The sequence below is a fragment of the Suricata suricatta genome, chromosome 9 (genome assembly GCF_006229205.1).
Source record: "Suricata suricatta isolate VVHF042 chromosome 9, meerkat_22Aug2017_6uvM2_HiC, whole genome shotgun sequence".
NCBI classification, from domain to species: Eukaryota; Metazoa; Chordata; class Mammalia; order Carnivora; family Herpestidae; genus Suricata; species Suricata suricatta.
Window position 1 is genome coordinate 54274955 of NC_043708.1, and position 16841 is coordinate 54291795.

At 40.7% G+C, this 16841-nt stretch overlaps 1 protein-coding gene across 4 annotated transcripts in view; it reads right to left on the reverse strand.

The window, feature by feature from the left end:
* Positions 1–16704, reverse strand: part of LRFN5 (leucine rich repeat and fibronectin type III domain containing 5) — a 251407-nt gene extending 234703 nt beyond the window's left edge. For 2 of the 4 annotated variants that reach the window (XR_003913599.1, XM_029952656.1), the window contains exon 1: positions 15341–16704. The gene's annotated coding sequence lies outside the window, so the exon portion shown is untranslated. The remainder of the gene's footprint in view (positions 1–15340) is intronic. The other 2 variants (XM_029952654.1, XM_029952653.1) reach the window with 1 other exon arrangement.
* Between the last annotated feature and the right edge of the window lie 137 nt (positions 16705–16841).

Sequence of the window (16841 nt, forward strand, 5' to 3'; positions counted from 1 at the left end):
AATAATAGCAATGATACTTCTACGAAAGGACTGACTGCAGGGAAACTAACCAGTCGTTCACATTGCAGTCCACACTGACTGACTGAAAGTGCACTGTCTTGGACTACACTTTAAAAGACATACAAAATATGCTTTTCTTTTTGAGATCTGCTCAAAATATGCCACTTCAGCATATGGACTATTTGACCTGAAGGCAGACTCTGAAGACTCAAGAGAAATCTATGTCCGTCCTTGAACTACATAGAAGAATCTAAATTGGGGGTCTTTCCCAGAATAATGGTTATTACCAAAGATAATTGTTATCTGCATGACCCACCTGCATGGCAAGGAAAACATCTAATTATTAACATCAGCCCTTCTTATGAGTTCTCTGTGAGCTGCGTTCCTTCCCTTTGAGGTTCCAGACTCCTACTCCTTCCCTTTAGTTCAGAATGACATATATACCTATTTTGCCAGGCTGTCTTTGGAATTTCCATGTCTATTTAGATTCCTTGTATATACAATATTAAATTTTATTTTCTCCTGTTAATCTGTCTCATGTCATTTTGATTTTCAATCCAGCTAGAAAGATCTAGAAGAGGACAGAAAATCTTGCTCCCCAACAAAATTATTTCAAACCTTGGATAGCTGAAGCTCAAAGTATTTGCTATTAAAATACTGTATATATAGTAGCCAGGAAACCTTTCCTTTTCGGTAATTCAGGAACTTACTGCCGCATCTGTAATTGATTAAACTAGTCACATTACACTAGAGGAAATAGGAACACTGGCTAACCACACTACATTATTTTCCTCCCAGGCTGCCACCAGATTCTTCTCAATGAAGAATGCGGAGTTGTGATTTCACTATAATTAGTAAATTTTAGGGTACGCTGGCCAAAAACTGACTATGAAAAGGATGTTTCTATCTCTACTATATTGAAATAAACTAAAGTAAAGGCAAATATCCAGCTCCTAAAGAATGAATGATACCTTAAGGATCCTTGAGTAATGAAAATCGAATAGAAACATGAGTCGCTACTGGGAGCACCTGGCTGGCTCAGTCAGTGGAGCATGTGAGGAGCTCAGGATTGTGAGTTCAAGCCTCACATTGGGCACAGAGATCACTTAAAAATAAAATCTTAAAAAAAAGAAATATAAGTAGATATTGCCTACAGTTACCATTAAGGCTAAAGAGTCAGAGCTACTGTCTTTTTTAAGCAAAGACACTGAAAATTCATTATTAAAACCATTTAATAGTGGGTCCATACATCAGTAACTGCGCTATAGTTGAGGTCCCTAAAAAACACAGGTATGTTTGGTTACTTTTCTGATGTGTCACTTAATAGGAACTCAAACACACAGCCATTTTTCAAAATTTCCACAGGCATTAATTTTATTTGTCAAATGGAAGTTTCTTTCTTGGGGCGCCTGGGTGGCTCAGCTGGTTAAGCGTCCAACTTCGGCTCAGGGCATGATCTCATGGTTTGTGAGTTGGAGCCCCACACTGGGCTCTGTGCTGACAGCTCAGAGCTTAGAGACTGCTTCAGATTCTGTCTCCCCTTTCTCTGACCCTCCATGCCCATGCTTTGTCTCTGTCTGTCTTTTAATAATAATAAAATATAAATTTTTTTGACAAAGGAAGTTTCTTTCTTCAATAACTGTAGGAATGCTATAGTCCTGAGGGAACAGCAATGAGCCTTTAGGAAGAGGAAGACTGACTTTAACAGCTGAGCTGACCCTATGCCGAGGTAGCGGCTCTCAACCTGACCCAGCTCACCCCGTGCCAGGGGTTTCTTACCTCCTTTTGGCTGAAAGCTTACCGAAAAGTCAGTACAAAATGAAGGCGTATCCCAGCTAAAACTCAGTTCATGATTACTGCCTACATTAAAATTATGGTAGAAAATTAGAAAGGACGTTCATCAGAAAATACAGACTTCTTCCTCTCAAAACAAAAAAAAAGTATGACTCTAAGAAATGTAAGAAATGAGTAAGTCACAATGGAGAATGCTACACTTCAGAAGGCTGAAAAACTGACCATGAGAACGAATGCAAAAGCAACAATTAGGCAGCATTTGTATGATCTCTGTTTTACATAGAGAAAAAGAAAAAGAAGCTACGTGCTACTTTTAAAAAGTATTGTTTAAATTCAGTCATTGTCATTTTCTTATAATTTTACTGCATAGTTTTTTAAAATGAAGAAAAGGTGATTATTTTTCCACAACCATTTAGCCTAGAATGTATTCACAATCTTCTCTTAAAGTGTGATAATTGCTAGCAGTCCAATATATAGCATGCATTTAATAATGATTTAGTATTTGATAAAAATAAACAAGTCTGTGTGTGTGGATGAAGAGCCTCTTCCTCTTTTATTATAATAAAATGAAGCCTGCCTTACATAAATATTAAAGGTGCTATTCAATTCTCCATGATGAAGAGACAGATGCGATTTCCTTTGTAGCTAAATTCTATTAGAGCCATTCATTTTATTAATTTTTATTTACTTATTAAAGGTTTCATTTCAAGTAATGTCTACATCCCGTGTGGGGCTGGGACCCACAACCCCAAGATCAAGCGTTGCATGCTCAGCCAACCCAGCCAGCCGGGTGCCACTAGAGTCATTCATGTTAAAGATTTTACAGTCAGACTATGGCTCAACGACTTTTGATTTGTTTCTCTGAAATAATGAAACTTGCTAAGAAATCCTAAGGCAGTGAAGGGAGAATTTGCCACCCCAAAATATGTCTCTTTGGCATAAACATTATTTAGGTTGATTACTTTCGAGAAATAGCAGACAACAAGAAAGGGTCTAAAAACCAAGTAGAAGTTACCCTGTTGTGACAGACATTCACATTTGTAAAAGAAGTCTCCATTTGTGAAGGTGTCTTCCTCTCTGTACTAGAAGAGGACAACTAAATGTCTACAAACTCTTATCCAAAGCAGAGGCACAGACTGTGTAACAGTCATGCTCCATAACAATTATTACTGTGTTTTGCCTGAAAATCTCTTATAACTGGCTTCCCCTCTCCATCAAAATCTTTTGTTTTTTTTTAAGCTGGAGATGGTATTTAAGGCGATGTCTTGGGCCATTTAGGGGAGATACTCAGTTTTCCTGGGTATCTCTATGTATACAGGAAGCATACATGCTGTTAAATTTCTGTTTTCTCCTGTTAATCTGTACTTTTATTACAGGGCGGCTTTAGGAAAGAACTCAGAAGGATAGAGGGAAAATTATGTTGGTGACCGATGAAGGGACATGCTGGGTAAGACACCGTAGGCACTCTGGAGTTTGCAGATGGGATCCTGGAAATTGATACATATCATGCTAAGAAAATAAAGTTTTATGTACATCACAACTTGCAGCAGATGGAATATGTACTTGGTTATTTTAGAATTCACTAGATCGGATGCTTGGGTGGCTCAGTTGGTTAAGCATCCAACTCTTGATTTCAGCTAGGGTCACGATCTCATGATTGGTGAGTTTGAGCCCCATGTCCAGCTCTGTGCTCACAGAGCAGAGCTTGGTTTGGATCCTCTGTCTCCCTTTTCCCAGCTTGTGTGATCTCTCTCTCTCTCTCTATCTCTCTCAAAAATAAATAAATATTTAAAAAAGAATTCATTAGTAGAAACTTCAAGATATTAGCACAATATATATATTACCTACCTCATATTAAACTCTAAAATCGCAGAAAGAAATGGCAATAAGAAAACTTAAATAAAATAGTTCATCTCTGATATAGTCCAGGGAGACTTTCAAATCCATTGCACAACACTCTTACAGAAAATATTTAGATGAACATGATTTGCAATGCCATGCACCCCCTCACAAATGTATCTCTTTTACTAAAAGTAAAAACACTTAATTTGACTGAATTCATTTCATAACTATGTATTTTTTATAAGTAAACAGTAATCAGAAAAGTTATGAAGCCACGATAATTATCCTGCCCCATGGCCTACACCCTGCACCCTATTATACCTGTAACAGTATGTCAAATGCCTGTAGAGTAATTTGATACATAAATGAGAGCATCATTAAATAAAATGAGAGTGTACAAAGTCCCAGAATAAAGTAATTGTGCAATCTAGATTCAATTTGCAGAAGAAATGAATAGTAAATATGAATCGTTGAAACATAATTAGAAGGCAAAATAAAATCTTGGAGAATTGGCAAGCTGTCCCTCTGAACCAAACCAAGCTCAAAATGCAACTTTGAGAAACAAAGACCAATTCTCCTTTGGACTTGAGGTGAATGACACGATCCCTAGCATAAGAGGACAGCCCTTTCAGAGAAGCTTGTCTAGTGCTGTGAAAAGTGGGTACAACAGTAAACAGGCAAATCAAAACTAATCTCCGTGTACATTCAGCCATGTTAGGAAACACCTTAGGAAAAGGAAATCTGAGGCATTTGAGGAATCAGCAAATTACTTCCACAAGTTTAAAAAATGAATATATTCCTCTTCCAAAGTCCAGGAATCCATAGATGGGGGCGGCGTGCCTAGCTCTAGTAGGTATTTAACAAATATTTGTTGAAAGGATAAGAAGGGGAGACAGGGCTGTCTCTCAGAACAGGCATGATGGCCGGCTGCATCCCATCACCCCGAAGCATGTCTTAGCTATTTATTTCCACCCCACGACTTAGTGGCTTAGAGTAAGAACCGTTTTATTTGTTCATGATCTGTACCTTATCAACTTGGGCTGGTTCTTCTGCTGGTCTCACAAGGGGTCACTCATGTGACTATAGTTACCTGGAAGCCCAATTGTATCCGGATGCTACAAAGAGGCCTCCTTCACATGCCTTCCCTCCTGTGCAGGCGGTCAGCTGGGCCCCTTGTCTCCAGCGGGAGAACATGGGCTTCTTCACACGAGGTTAACATTTTTTTCAGGAGGGCAAGAGGGATGGCTGTATGATCTCTGAGGACACAGCTTGGAAGTTATGGCATATTACTTCTGCCACACCTACCGTTCAAAGCTAGTTGCCAGAGCAGCCAAGATGCAAGGGGAAGGCAAACAGACATCTATTCTTGACAGGAATACCTGTAATGAGTTTGTCGCCATACTGAGTCCACCAGAGGAAGTAAGAAAGTAAATCACAGATGGGAACACACCACAGGGCTTAATCTAGAAATGGTCTGTTCTGCCAAAAACTAAGCATCTGATTTTGGCTGACTATCAGCCCCTCTGTCATTGAAATAACAGCATAGAAATCTGGATTCAAGATGATACAATGAGTTTGTTATTTGACTGTCTTTCTGGCCCTGTCTCAAAGGAAGGAGGTAACTAGGGGTAAAGACTGAAGCACTTATTAATGACAGCAACAACAGCACAAATGACATAGTAACGGGAATAAGAGGTAGGTGGAGTGCAGAGCACAATTAGACAAATACAAACATTTTAATGATGAACGATCATTAATGATCTCCAAGTTACATCTGATCCTAACTAACATTTATAGAATTCTCTGATTCTTCTGTACTAGGAAAAGCGCTACAGGGAGCAATTACTTATTAATTACTTAAGAAACACCAGAAAGTTCACAGTAGCTTGAAAGACCCTTTTGTAGATGGAAATTAGGAATTAGAAAGACTAAGTCACCCAAAATCACACAATCTGGTTTAGGGAAAAAATGTTAGGATATACTTAAATCCCAGAGCCAGGCTCAAACATTTCTCCATACAAAGAGCTACCAAATCCTCTAATGGATAACCATAAAGTCTTTCATAAACTTCCAAATATAAAATAGGGTAAACCACAAAGTATCAGAAAGGAAAGAAATTAAGAATAACGTGCATATTCAGAGGATGGCCATCATCCTTGAAGGAGGTTAAAAACACACTTATGTAACACTCAGCAGACAACAGCTTTAAGAGGAAGAAGAAAATTTATATTCTTTAGAATCAGAAATATTTGGGTTTAAATTTTAGCCCTATCATCTATTAGTCTTCTGATCATGGACAAATAAAAAAAGGGAATAATTCAAGCCTTAGCTGTAGGATTATTGTATGTATTAGAAGAAAGTGAAAACCAATAGTACCTGGCATAGATATTCTCAGAAAATGTGCTTATGATCATCATCATCACCTAATATATTTCTTATCCAAGATACATTAGCATTTTTAAGTACTTTCCACATAAATTACATGAGGGAAAACTCACGTGCTTTCCTTAGCCTAGGAGGTCTTAGAAGGTTACTTATCTTCAGGTTCTTAGTTCACAAAGATAACTAACAATCTTGCCTTTTGTTAATAAGTTCCTATTAGTAAGTTAAAAAAGCAAACACATCCACTGAAAAAGTTTGCCCTATGAGAGCAAGGAAAAAGAAAAATCATACACAGAAAAGAAAAGAAGCTGGGGAAAATTTCATATTTCTACGAACTGCCTTAAATATGATATGGATTGGTCCGTGAGGGATTTCTGGCATCACTAATGTATACAACAAAGACCTCAACTCTTTAAGAAAAGGTTAACCATATTTAGAATTGATGTGTCAATTTTAATAACTATTACCATTCACATTAAAATTAAAACTTTTACAGAATCTGGTTGGCTCAGTCAGTTAAGCGGCCAACTCGTGAAATCAAGCCCAACACAGGGCTCTGAGCTGAGCATGGAGCCTGTTTGGGATTCCCTCTCTTCCTCTCTCTCTGCCACTCCTCCACTCACGCATCTTCTCTGTCTCTCAAAATAAATAAATAAACACTTTTTAAAAAGTACAATTTTAGGGGCGCCGGGGTGGCTTGGTTAAGTGTCCAATTTCAGCTCAGATCATGATCTTGTGTTCACGAGTTTGAGCCCCGGGTCAGGCTCTGTGCTGATAGCTCAAAGCCTGGAGCCTGCTTCAGATTCTGTGTCTCCCTCTCTTTCTGTCCCTCCCCTGCTCATTCTCTGTCTCTCTTTCTCAAAAATAAAATAAAAATCTTTTTAAAAAAATAAGAAAAATAAGTAAAATTTTAAAAGAAACAATTTTAGGGGTGTCTGGGTGGCCGGTTAAGCATCTGACTTCAGCTCAGGTCATGATCTTATGGTTCTGTGCTGACAGCCCAGAGTCTGGAGCCTGCTGGATGGATTCTGTGTCTCCTCTCTCTGCCCATCCCCCACTCCTGCTCTGTCTCTCAAAAATACATAAATGTTAAAAAAAAGTAAAAGAACCATTTTTAAACAGGGTGTCCAAAAAGATAACATTTCTATAATATGGAGAATGTTGATAACTAAGAGTCATTCTGTATGGATACAAGAGAAAGAGAATTTTACCGTCATTTCCTTCTGTATTCATATTATTTCCCCTTAGTAGAAATCAGGTGACCTCATACGAAGGCCAGAAAAACTGTTGGAAGCCTAATCCTTAATCTTTTTCAGATATGGAGGAGGTAACACAAACTGACTTAGTAAATATTCTAGAAATCAGTATCACCTAGGTTTAATGGTAAATTAAGAGGCAAAAATGTAAACTTATCAAGACTGACAGAAGACTATGGTTGCTGCTCTGAGAGAGTGTTTGTTTCTCATTCTAGATTGCAGTTTCCCCATAGTGGCCTTTGTTTTTTTAATCGGACTTCCGGCAAGGCTTAAACTCGCAACCCTGATATTGAGAGCTGAGCTGAGATCAAGAGTTGGATGCCTGGGTGACTCAGTTGTTTGAGCATCTGAATCTTGATCTTGGCTCAGGTCATGATCCCAGGGTTTTGAGGTTGGGCTCCATTCTGAGCGAAAAACCTGCTTAAGATTCTTTCTGTCTCCCTCTGCCCCTCACCCCTGCTCAGCACTCTCTCTCTCTCACCCTCTCTCAAATTAATAAAATGAAAAAAAAAAAAAAGAGCCAGATGCCTAACCAACTAAGACACCCAGGTGCCCCCTATGCCATTTTGGCTTTTGTGTCTCAAAAAAAAAAGTTACTTAGAATTGGGGAGCATGCACTGAATGATGAATAAATGTTTGTTAAAGTAAACAGTGGGCCTTGAGTTACTCTTCTGTAGATCAGAGAGCTAGATCCTTCCATCACTTCGGGATGAGATGAAAATCCACTAGTCTTACTTTGCTCCATTTCATTGTTTTTCATGTACATTATGAACACCACTATAATTTATAACTTACTTTTTTCTCTCAATATTTAGTGGAAAAGAATTAAGTAATTTAACCATTATGAGCAAATCACAGGATGTGAATGTTGAGAATGTGATCTCAGACATCTTTATAAGTTCCTAGGCTTAGAATGGCAAATAATTTTAATCTGCCAACAGAACTTGGATTGATGAGTTGTAGATCTTAGAGGTATATGTTAAGGACCACAATGCCTTGTTCCGTCTCAAAAGGAGAGAAGGCATTGATCAAATAGTAAATGCAACATGAGGGGCGCCTGGGTGGCTCAGTCGGTTAAGCCTCCGACTTCGGCTCAGGTCAGATCTCACGTTCGTGGGTTCGAGCCCCGCATCAGGCTCTGTGCTGACAGCTAGCTCAGAGCCTGGAGCCTGCTTCCAGTTCTGTGTCTCCTCCTCTCTCTGCCCCTCCCGCTCTCATGCTCTGTCTCTCTCTGTATCAAAAATAAATAAAACATTAAAAAAATTTTTTTAAATAAAAAAAATAGTAAATGCAACCTGAGTGCTGGGTGGACAGTTACAGCACGTGTCTGCTTTCTCTGTTCCAACATCAAGAAAAGAATGGCTCTGCTCAAAGCTACGCGAGTCATGCCACGTGGTTTGCGAAGCTGGTGTCACACTTCACTGTAAAGTGAGACAAACAAACTGGGGCCCGCCGAGAAAAGAGCGGTGATAAAAACTTACGATAGATAACATTTATTGAGTATAAAAGGTAAAAAGGCTTGTACTTAGGACACATAGAAAACTGTCCCAAATGAGTTTAGGCCTACTTATGTTTAATCATAAGCAGAGCAATCATGGTGTGAGGATCTCAAGGAACTCAGTTTAAACAGTTGAGGTACTGCCACTGGGAACTGGACTTATTGTGTGCCCCGCCTTCTTAAAATTAATTAGAAGCTAAGCATGTCAGATAGTTGGCTCAACTCCAAAAATAAATTTTATGATATGCCTATACAAAAATGGAATAATCTGGTTTAGGTGGAGTGATTTTAGAATCACAGGTGCTCAAGTTTTGTCAAAATGACCACTTGGCAAGGATGATTTGGAGAAACTTTAAATTTGAATAGATGTCAGAATAACTCAGAAGTTTTATAATGCCAGACCCATCAGGGGTTAAAATGAATTTAAATTTGAACGTCCTGTGTAAATCATGCACTCACCAGAGTTCCAGAGATCCAACCTATAACTTCTTAAACCCAGCCAGGTTTCCTGCTTTACATGTGCTTGGTCTCTGAAGACAGTGGACTGTGTGGCTCTTGGTTTAAATAAGCTTTAGCATTCCCTGGAATCCTGAGGGTCTACGACCCCAAGCATAGGCTTTGACATAATTCAATTACTACATCTTTAGTTTTTTCCTTTCCCCTCATGATAGCTAATGATGAAATGATAATGATAATGGCAATGATTTTGGCGATGATAGCAGCTGAATGTCTTTTATCATTAGTTTCACTTTACAGGTGATAACACTAAGACTCAGAGAAGTTACGTAAGCCTGAAACACAGGTTTGTGAAATCTCAAAGTTCATGCTTCTATCCATTGCACAGTATCAACCTCCACAAAACACAGTAGCAATTTCCAAATTTCCTTTCCTGCAGAGTATAAAATATCAAAATAGAATAAAAAATATCAGTTAACTTTCCGGCCTATGTATTTGTTTACATTCTTCCTGTTACTAAGGAAGTAAGTTCCATGAGGTCAGGATCCAATGTCTAGTTATATGTTGTTAAAGTGCCTGACATTTGAACAGTCAATACATGGCAAATATCCTAGATAGTTCCTATAAATAACCCTTAAATTTCAGTGTTAAGGTAGGCACATTCCTATTAAATGAGGCATTTTAAATTAAAATATCTGTGAATATTAGTGCTATAACAGTATCTCTCCATGTCGAAAAAAGTATATGTACTGCTCTGTAAGTGTTCAGTATCGCCATGCAAATCATATGCGTCTTAATGTTGCTATATAAGTGCATTAACACTAATAAAACAAATGCACAGAAATCATTGAATAACCTACGTACCATGAAAAAATAACAAAGAGAGCCAATTGCTAAGAAAACACCACAGCTAGTACTTCCAGAATATGAGAAAGTTAGTTTCCATTAACAGAGTTGGTATGTTCCCACTAATAAATCACTACAATGCAAATATCCAATCACTTTGGAAGCAACACCACCAGGATTTGTGAAAAATCTACTTTAAGGCAGGAAATGAGAAGTCAACATGGGGGATGGAATGGAGACAGCGACTGATATGCAACTTTCAGGTCTCTAGAATTTCCTCAAAAGAGCTGCACAGGGCAAAGTAAAAATACAGTAATATAAACAATCCTGCTTTGGCTTCTATCCCAGATTAAGTACACTAGTTCTATTGAACTAATTAGCGTTTTCTTGCATTCTTTTTCCAAGAATTCAGAAACTGCTTCCAGGGTTGGGAAAAAAGAGCCACACTATAACTTCATGCATTTATCTTATGACTTCTTTCTAGAGCCTTTTCGCCATAGAATCTAAAGTCAATGCAATATCTAATGGTAATGCTGCAATTGTTCTTCACAACATGAAATTCAAAATATTTCATGGGAAGGTTTTTTAAAGCAATAACTTGCATATATGGTCCCATAAAGAAATGAAGAATAGCATGAGGTTTAAGTTTAGGCAGATTTCTTCTATAAAAAGGTATATATTACCTAGGAAGACTCAAATTGATCAATTTGCATTTTCTTCCTAATGTGACCTAGTTTGTAACTTTATAAGCATAGACCCCTCAAAGCCAGATTCTGAGAAATCTTACTGATATAGCTTGTAGTTTAATAATAAAGGCTTTTCATGTGGTTTACTTGGTATCAATAAAATCATACTGCATTTATATAACCATGTAATTTCATTATAATTTTCTATCACTTGTTAACCATCTTCATAATTAGTATTAAATTATGTCATAGTTCAATGAAAAGCATTCTGTCAGAACAGTATGTATCAGAACACTAGGATGAAAAGTTCTAAAATGGCATTAGCCATCTATGAATTAAAGTATTGTATTTCTATCTCTTGTGATACTTACATGAAACTGGAGTTTTCATAAAAACACACAATTTATGTTGATAGGGCATAACAAAAATGGTTCACTTCTAACCAGAATAGCTTCAATACTGATAAACATAATTCTTCTTAATTTCACCATGCACATACCATGTAATGGACAAATTATACTGCCTTGGGTTTTAAATAGTTCTCAATGATTGAAGGATGCCACAGGAATAACAATGTGGGCTGTAGAAATATAATACGCAGCCTCACTTTCAAGGTTTACTGAACAAGGCAGAGCTCTACACATGTGTGTCTGTGGAATGATTTAGCAAAATTACCTGTTAGTCATGTGTCCTATCTATTCAGAGGCCTAAATTCCTATATTTATTCTTCAATAAAGCATAAAACTTAGAACTGATTACCCTATACACAAAACTATGAAAGTAATGCCAATATGTTATAATTCTAAGTAAATGAAAAATAAGAATCACTGGAATGAGTTAACAAACTAGCCAGTTCAGCTATTAGAAAGTTTTAAGTAGCTTGCTTTCTCCAACCTCAAAATTGACACATATTTATCTGTAGTCTTATTTATTGTCATTTTTATTCTTAAAATAACTGAAGAGATATGACATAGAGCTCATCACATGGTAGTTTTATGCAGAGGCAGGGACACTGCTGGATAGCTGCAAGCATCTCACCCCAAACACAGAACAACACAGCGATAGTATCAGCAGAAAGCGAGATCCTAATTTCACCAGCTAGAAAACTCAGCAAAACTATCAAGCCTAAAGTGCTTTAACCAGCAAGAGGAAACAGAACACTGTTTCAATGAATAAAAGGGAATAGTCATTCATGAAAAGATGAAAAGCAGATATAACATACGATGGTCATTCAAAGGCCAACGCCATAGGCAGATAATACTTTAACACCAAGGATGCATTTAATGACAGAGGAGACAAAAATAATGGAAGAGGGGATATAGGTGGGACAATTTTCTTTCAAGTGACTAAAGCTCTTGCTATCCACTCATGAGGAAAAAGAAAAAAGAATCATCTTTGGCTGCTATTAGTCAAAGATATATCTTAATGAACCCCTCCCAAATCACTCAAGAACAAAAGTCTCTTATTTCAAAACTGAAGTAGATATGCATGTGTGTGTGTGTGTGTGTGTGTGTGTGTGTGTGTTCATATATACATCACATGTCTGAAAAGGGGAAGAGGTGTGTGAAGCACAGAAGAGTGATGTTGGCCAAGGTCATTCTCCTCTCAAAAAGGAAAAGTGACTAAAAGAAATGGTCTGGGGGACAGGAGTCAAGTGGCAACTTCTTTGCACCTGCTTACATGCTTACATCTGTTCCCATGTGTGCACTGACTTTCCTAGTGTTCTGGCCCTCTTGCTGGTAAACATAAGGGAGCTTAAAAGGAAGAACATTTTGCTGCAAAATTTCCTATTACACCTGACAGTCTTAACCCATTAGTGAGACAAGCCAGCTCTATGTAAGTACAAGGTCAGTGGACTCAGATGTTCAAACTAACTGGTGTGTACCTCTCTGTCACTCCAAACAAGGGAGAAGGGAAGGGAGAGAGAAATCTCCATTTTTAAGTAACTTCTATACATGAAACTCTGTACTAGGAGGTCGATTTGGTTTTGACATTCCACCTAACTCCAGTCTGTACCAATGAATGGTGTTTTGAAACATGAATCACACAGTAATCCATGTTTAGACTTCTAAACACCTCACAGTGAGGGCACAAAGGCAAGACTTAACCTGCAGAATAGTGAATTCTTAGTGAGAAAAGGCCAGAGAGAGGTGAAATGAGAAAGGAGATAGAGAAAGCCCATTATTTTCCCAGTTACTGATATTCTGCACCCGCATTTCTTCTTCCTTGGGTACCCTCTAAAAAGGTATGCCTTTTGCTAACAAATATTATGAGTATGGTATAGTTTCTGTTGTAATAATATTCTGGAGAGATTTGGGGGACAAAGGAGTGTCTTTGTCAGATTTTTAGTATGCAATTTTCTGTCCAGAATTTTCTGAGTGATGGGGGAAATATGTAGAAGTTAACTTAAAAAAGAAGATAAAAGAAAAGAATCCCCCCCACCTAATTCCTCCCAAATTCCCACTTATTTTTAGTTTTCATTCAGGCAGTAACCTTTTCTTTCTGAGTCTTCAGAGAGGAGAGTGTGGACCTGCCTTTCTGTTAAAGTCGAGTTACCGTCTATATCCTTTCTTAGTTCTCCCTAGAGCTGGAACTTATCAGAGCAAATCTATCTAAAGCATGGCCCTCACCACCCTCATGTTTACTGGGCTTGAGGGTAGCAGTGGGGGGAGAAGAAGTTGTCTTCTCAGTGGTATTTCAACTGGAGATAAAACAGGAGTATAAATGACCTAATTAAATCCAGGCAAGCCAGAGGAGAGGAGAGAGAAGAGACAGGAAGAAATGGAAATCTAGGAAAAGCACACTTAGTTTCGGGTTTTGAATCCTGAGAAATCATGCAATATTTGAGTCTCAAGGCTTTTTTTTTTTTTTCTTCAGCCAGCTTTCCTGTGTTCTTGAATATTCATTTACAAGGGGGTGGAGGACTGCAGGCGCAGTCAGTCAGGCAGGACCTCACTGCCCTCCACGCGTCTCTCTCTCCCTCCTTCCTCTCACACCCAGGCCGCCACCTCAGCCATGCTGCGCCCGCTGTCTGCCTGGGAGCCCGCTGAGCTCTCCAGCCCCTCCCCAAAAAGTGTCGACCAGGGCCTGGCAGCGGCAGTGGCGGAGCCCAGCCCCCAAGCACGCTGCATTTACGGCCTTGTAGCACCACCAGCCTGCGAGGGCTGCAGCAGCAGCCGAGCCCAGACTCCAGAGCAGTCAGGGACATCAACGCGCAGGGACCGCGAGAGCATCCAGCTAGTGGCCAGCTTGTAGTCTGCAAATGCCATCATATGGATATCTATAGAAACGCAGCAAGCGCAGGAAAAGAGGCAGCGCCCCTACACTTTCTAAGCGGCTGTAGCAAAGAGAAACCTTCCGCGCATCTCCAGTCGCTGCCTCCTACAGCAGGGCGCCGGGCGCCCCTCCGGGCCAAATCCTCCGCTGGGTGCACCCAGCAGGCGGCTACCGAAGGCTGGAGACAAACGAGCACTCCTTAGCTGAATTATTCAGACCGCCTTCACTATGGAATAAAACATTGATGAGACTACTTTGGAAGTGCTTTATCTTGGTAATCCGAATGCTCTCGAGAAGAGGGTGACATTTTTGTAGGGGACGCAGAGGTGATGCAAAAAAAGGGAGTGAGAGAAATAAGGTGCAAGGGTAAGGGGCTTTGGAAGTTCACTAAATGTTCTGACTCTGCCAGCCCTGGGAATCTCCGTTATAACGTTATCAGACCCAGTATGTTAATTAGGTAGTCGCAAATCCACCCTATTTCTTGTAAATCAATGCACTGGCAAAAATGCTCAAAATACATATTATACAGAAACAAGCAAACCAAAAAGAACCACACAAACCACGCGTACCCAACCTCCACAACTGAGACAATACAGCTGGGGACTGTATTGGGGTGGTGGTTATGGTTTTAGCCTGGCTCCTCTAGCTATAAAGATGACTTCTTTCATGGATCTATTCTGCTACATAGAAACAAACGCTGGCAGTTCAATACCGTATCTCAGCACACACGCCGGTGACAATAAATTCCCTTTCATGCAAAGCAAGTTCCAAGAAAACTCCATTTCAGAATAAAGTCTCCAGATGTGTCATTTACAACTACTAAAGGTTCTGGCAAGCTCCTCCACAATAAGGAAAGGAAAACAACCTGGCACCAGTGGTAGAGAAGGGTCAAAACGATCCTTGCCTGAAATGATGGGTGGAAACCAAACACCCTCTCACACTCAACAGCCTGGGGAGGGTTGGATACCAAATGGTCCGTGGCAACCATAGCCTGAAGGAAACAGGGAATTCTAATCTCTGGCATCTTCAGACAGGTTCAACATGCCTACCTTTCCAATATCATCACTTAGGGTGGAGCGGATCCATATTCCCTTAGCTTTCACTGCTAGATTAAGTGCTCAGGTATAGATTTATATCCCACCTACTAGAAATTATATTACAACATTACAGAGCGCCCTTGGATATTCAGCCCTTCCTGATGATTTTCGAAACATTAATAAGTAAAGTAGCCTGCAATGCAGATAAGACACTAGAAACAAGATCAGAAGGAAACTGGGTGAGGCGGGTAGTCGTTTGCTTGTTACCTGGTGCCTCTAGAGGAAAAGACGGTCGTAGGAGGACTTTCTGCCCGCAGGTACAATCCCGGCAAGGTGGCTCCAGGTGGCTTTCACAGTCGTACGCGGGTCTCGCTCGTCACTTTGCTGCCCTTTGCCATAGCTCAGCACCCGCATCCTAGGGAGTCCGAAAGGCGGCTCCTGCCACTGCCGCCGCTGCCCGCAGGTCGCGCTGGGTGGGGGATCCGCGGAGATCGCCCCATGAAACCCGCGTTTCTGCGCCCGGGGAGCGGGCAGAGGCAGGGCGGCCGCGCACGCACACACACACTCAATCACACACACTCTCACACACTCGCATACAGGCGCGCGCGCACTCGCCTTCACTCTTGCACACGCACATCCAACACGGCTCGGGGAGGGAGAAGCTGGGAGGGGACTGGTCCTTCTCACGATCAGCTTTGATGCCCACCGGACCACAGGCAGAAGAGAGAGTGGTTTAGATCACGTTTCCTTCAAGTTCTCCTCCAACCCAAATCCACGCAATTCAAGTGCTGGTGACATTTTGGTGGAGAGGGGAGAGCCGGGAAAGGGCCGAGGAAGAGTCAGGGATTTCGTTAAGCAGTTTGAAAAGCAATCCTTGTTACCTTGTTTGTACAGAACCCAGCTCGAAGGGCTGAACTTTTGGCTTCAGATGATGTGGACCGAAACATAAATATCCTTCTGGCCAAGACAGGGAGGTCTAGATGCACGGAAACAAGACGGCTACAAGACCCTCTGGTGACCTTGTGATGTACCTGGAGGCAAGTTAGTACTGGCGCTTTCCAAGCCTCTGGGCAAAGCGATCCACACACATGGGTCCACAGCCAGTCAGCGGTTCCGAATCCAGCCGGGGAAACGGGTCTGGGCGTCCTCCCTGCTCTTCAAGAACCTGAGCATCGAGGGGGCACCGACGAGTTAACAACATTTGCTTCTGGGCAGTTGGATAAAAGACAGGCAGATGCATGAGAGAGACGCGTGCGCGCGTACACACACACACACACACACACACACACACACACACACACGCAGCTAGTTGAAGAGCGGCTTACGAAAAGAAAAGAAAAAAATAGAGGCCAAGATGATTTCAAAAGGTAGAAAAGATCCAGAATCTTTTCCGAAAACGGAAGGGTCAGCAAGAAGGTTATAAAAATCTTCCCAGGTCTTTCATTCTTCCTCTCTCTTGTGAATGTGTGTGTGTCTTTCCAGAAGGTTTCCTTGGTCGGCCCCACCCCCGTCCGGTTGCGCTTTTTTTCTCTTGATATAAACCGACCGTGCAAAATGGATTATACGGGTGGGTTGTGCTCACAGCCCAGAGCTCCACAGTCAAGAATCCTAAGGGAGCAGCCAGCTGCGAAGCCATTCACATCCTCTAGGGAAGAAGGAAAACACGCGCAAACACACGCACACACGCGCGCGCACACACGGGTGCTCAGTTCGGGCCGCTCTGCACACGCCGGCCGACTCCCTGCGCGCCGCTGCACACAGCGCCCCG